Source organism: Stomoxys calcitrans, chromosome 4 (genome assembly GCF_963082655.1).
Source record: "Stomoxys calcitrans chromosome 4, idStoCalc2.1, whole genome shotgun sequence".
NCBI lineage: Eukaryota > Metazoa > Arthropoda > Insecta > Diptera > Muscidae > Stomoxys > Stomoxys calcitrans.
Window position 1 is genome coordinate 154,759,856 of NC_081555.1, and position 5,145 is coordinate 154,765,000.

Here is a 5,145-nt window from a genome sequence, read left to right on the forward strand (position 1 = left end):
GGACTCCCTATTCCAGCTCCAGTTCAGCATAATACCCAGAAACACCCCAAGAAATTTTGCCGATATAGAAAGGTCTAATGCTGCTCTTTGCCCCTTGCACAAACGGTACTTTGAACCCAGTTTTTTTCCTCCTACAAGAAATCAAGATCTTCGCAGTATTCGTGCATTTAAACTTAAGTTGCCCAAAAAGCCGAACACTGAGAGCGAAATCCAGAAGCTCAGAAAAAATTTCCTGGCGGTCAGCCTGACCACTAAAACCTCAAGTCTCCATAGCAGTGGTAACATAATAACCCCTCGTTGTGACGTACCACAGTTTAGATTCGTTCTCACCGAGGTGGTAACAATACTACCCGTGATCTTACTATACAAGCGCATACTCATTATCCAACCTGTAATGCAGTTCTCTATGCCCACAGTTTTTATCCCCGCCTTTGTGATGGATATACGAATTCCTTAAACTGAAAATACACGACGCTATAGAGCGCGGTTATATGAAAATCCAGAATCCGCTCTAACGATTTCACGATGAAGGGGCGATTGTTATAGACTCAAAAACGGCTGAACCAATTGCCTTGAAATTTTCACAGATTGTGTAGGTTGGTCTGGAGGAAACATAGGCTTTATAATTTTCTGATATCGGAGGGGGGGGGGGGGGGGGGGGGGCGTACCCTCCCACTTACCTCAAAAGTACTACCCAAAAATAAAAATGGACCGATCAAGACTACCAAGTAACTGAGGGGCCGCCCCAACCCCAAAACTACTTAAAATAAGTTTATTTGGCTATCATGGCAATATGGGACTCAAATGAAAGGTATTCGGAAGTAGATTACGAATATAGTCAAGAAGTAGGAATAGGCATTATGATTTTTTAATAACGGAAGTGGGCTGACCCTCCATCGTTACCCCAAAAATACCACACAAAATCAATAGTAGACCGATAAGGACAATATGGGTATCAAATGTGGGAGTAGATAACGAATCAGGCATACAAAATCATGTCCAAGTACCAACCACCCCCCCACAAAAACGACCGAAATGGCACATTAGCCAATCACGGATATATGGGACTCGGTTTGTTCCGTATAGACTGAAAAACGGCAGAACCTATTTTTTTTCGAAATTTTCGCATATTGTGTTGGTTGGTCTGGAAGGAAACATAGGCTATATAATTTTTCGATATCAAAGGGGGGACGGACCCTCCCCCTTATGCCATAAATACAACCCAAAATCAAAAGTGGACCGATCGGAACAATATAGGTATCAAATGAAAGATGTTGGAGAGTAGAATACGAATATGGTATTAAAATTTGAGTCTAAGCACCCATTGGGTCGCCCCAACCCCGAAAGAAACATATTGGACGATAATTTTAATATGGGGCTAAAATGAAAGGTATTCGGGAGTAGATTACGAATATGACATTTAAATTTGCGTTCAAGTCCAGGTGGCGCTTTTCCTTGCAAAGGTACGTCAAATGGGTTATTTGACCCATTATGACAATATGGGACTCAAATGAAAGGTATTTGAAAGTAGAAAACGAATTTGATATCCAATTTTAGAGCCAAGTGTTTTGGGGTACGCCCTAAAGCTGAACTTCATTTTCGTTGGGAATAAAGAACGATTTGGTATATATTTTCAGTGCAAAGTGCCGGTGGCCGCCCCAGCCCAAAAACACTCTCCAAACGGTTCATATTTACCGGCCATAGCAATATGGAGCTCAAATTAAAGCGATTTGGAAGTGCAGCACAAATTTGATATCCACATTTGGGTTGAAATGTCTGAGGTGCCATCCGTCTCCTAAAGAGCACTTTTCATTACTCTAATTTTTAAAAACACCAGGAACCGAGCAGGTGCAAACTTCTCATACATCAATGAGTACTCTTTCCGATTCAAGTTAAAACTCAATGATAAGTAACCTTTTTTATAGCCGAGTCCGAACGGTGCCCCGCAGTGCGGTACCTCTGTCGCCAACATTAAGAGGGGATAGCCACTGCTTTGTTCAAGGTTCTCGCCAAGATTCGATCGCGTTCAGCGTCATAGGCTACAATGGCATGAATTCGTTATCCACAATCAGGGCGAAGTGTCCCCACCCTAAAAAGATATTAGAGAGTTAAAAAAGGCGCAGCGGAGCGGGCCCTGTCTAGCTTGTAATAGAATAAAAACAAGTAAAAGTGTGATAAGTTCGGAGGGCTCGAATATTGGCAGCTCACCTCCATGGATTCTGCTAAAAATGTATACAAAGTACATTTAGTTGAAGGGCATCATTTTATTCTATATACCAAACTTCAAACCAGCAAAAACTAAAGCTTGTAGGAACTCAACAAGGATGATCGAGAGACTGCTTTACGTGGGAGCTATATTAGATTATAGACTGATTTGGACCGTATTTGCATGCCGCATGTACATTTTCACCCAAATCGGACAACAATTGCGGCTTTCAGGGGCTCAAAGAGTCAAATCGAAAGATCGGTTTATATGGGGGCTATATCAGGTTTTAGACCGATTTGAACCGTACTTGGCACAAATGTTGAAAGTCATAGCAGAACATCGCATGCAAAATTTTAGCTAAATCGGAAAAAAATTGCGGCTTGTAAGGGCCCAAGAAGTCAAATCTAAAGATCGGTTTATATGGGGACTATATCAGGTTATAGACTGATTTAAACCGTACTTGGCACAATTGTTGGAATTCATAACAGAACACCGCGTGCAAAATTGCAGCTAAATCAAACAAAATTTGCGGCTTCCAGGGAATCAAGAAGACAAACCGGGAGATCGGTTTATATGAGAGCTATATCTAAACCTGAATCGATATGGCACATTCGCAAACCCCAATGACCTCAATCGATATTAAGTATCTGTGCAAGATTTCAAGCGGCTAGCTCTAAGCGTTCGACCGCTTAAGTGATTTCGACAGACTGACGGATGGGCATGGCTAGATCCACTCAGAGCGTCGGGACGATCAAGAGTTTATATTATTTTTGGGGTCTTAGACGAATATTTCGAGGTGTTGCAAACGGAATGACTAGATTAGTATATCTTCATGCTATGGTGGTGGGTATAAAAAGGTCGACAACAAGCCGTTTGACTCCAAAAAGATGGGAATTTCCGGCGTTAGTCGCAGTCAAAGTCTAGGGCTTTCGATTTCAAAGTCTAGGGCTTTCGATTTCAGGGGCTTCAGATTCATATATTGGAAGCATTATTTATTAGAGTCTGAATGTCTAAAGACTAGCATATCCGCCTGGGTACAAAATCCAAACGAGAACATCGTGTCGCTCTGCTACTCGCCGTTCTTAATGGAAGTGTTATAAGCAAATTTGCAATTTTTTAGAGCCCATGCCAAAAGTTTTTGTTTAATCACTTCACCAATTCCGTAGATGCGGTTTTGTGAAAAGTTTAACTTTATAATTTAAAGTTGTCCATTTACTTTTTTTCGAAATTTTCATTTCCGGAGATAAGTCATTTGACCAATTACCCGCTTATGAATGATGATGTATGGGTTAACATTTACTCCGAGTAATGCAATTAGGACAAACATGAGTCCAGAGTGCATATTTCGCCAGTTATAAATGAATATGTTACTGTGGATTTAGTTTTTCCTCACTTCCTCTCTCTGCTTCAGTTGTTACATTTTCATTCCATCAAAGCTACTGTGGCTAAAATAAAAAAAAAATAAATAACTATGAAAAATGACGAGATATAAGTCAGGACTTGCTTAGTGTTTGTGGTAGCATTTTATTGTTATTTAAGTTGCAAGTTTATCATTTTAACCATGGTCACTGGCAAGCATTAGTTGGAGGGTGGTAGGAAAATATTTTAAAAGTTATTACAAATAAAATTTATTAGAAACTGTACTAAGTAGTTTGTCACCACAAGAAACAAAATCAAATCCAGTTGTGAAGTTTTTGTGGAGCAAACTATTTGTTTGAACTAGGGATGATGGGGAAGAAATAATGCAAAGTGTGGCAAGCAAACTGAAAGAAGTAAGTTTGAAAATGTACAAAAATTAATTTTAATTGATGCAAAAATCGGCATAAAGTGGGTAATTTCGTTATATGAACGCTGTATCTAAATTTGTAACGATTTTGATGTAATAGGGAGGAGATGTGCAGTTGGATCAATCCTCACCACATTTCGTGACTACATGTTGAATACTTGAGTTACCGCTGTCTTGAAAATGAAAATAGGGCTCTTTATATACTCCACCATAGGATGGGGGTATACTAATTTCTGAGACAGAACAAAGTATTGGTTGCCCAAAAAGTAATTGCGGATTTTTCATATAGTCGGCGTTGACAAATTTTTTCACAGCTTGTGACTCTGTAACGGCATTCTTTCTTCTGTCAGTTATCAGCTGTTACTTTTAGCTTGCTTTAGAAAAAAAGTGTAAAAAAAGTATATTTGATTAAAGTTCATTCTAAGTTTTATTAAAAATGCATTTACTTTCTTTTAAAAAATCCGCAATTACTTTTTGGGCAACCCAATATATAGACATGTCGAATTATCCATATACATCCGTCTGTACGCATGTCGAAAGCACGCTAACTTTCGAAGGCTTAAAGCTAAGCGCTTGAAATGAGAGCTCTATCGTAAAGCTTGAAATTTTTGAGGTCATACGTACTCAGAACGTTTTAACATACGAGCGCTATTTGTGTTGTTTACAGTAACTTAAAGATTCATCTCGCCCAAAAAATGGAATTAAATCGTGACCATTTTCTAGTGATTATTTATACTCTCCACCATAGGATGGAGGTATTTCGTCATTCTGTTTGTAACCACTCGAAATATTCGTCTGAGACACCATTCTTGATCGTCGTGACATTTTATGTCGATCTAGCCATGTTCGTCTGTCTGTCCGTCCGTCTGCCTGTCGAAAGCACGCTAACTTTCGAAGGAGTAAAGCTAGCCGCTTGAAATTTTGTACAAATACTTCCTATTAGTGTAGGTTGGTTTGGATTTTAAATGGGCCTTATCGGTTCATGTATATATATATAGCTGCCATATAAACCGATCTTGGGTCTTGACTTCTTGAGCTTCTAGAAGGCGCAATTCTTATCCGATTAGAATGAAATTTAGCACGACGTGTTTTGTTATGATATCCAACAACTACGCTAGAATGATTCAAATCGGTCAATAACCTGATATAGCTG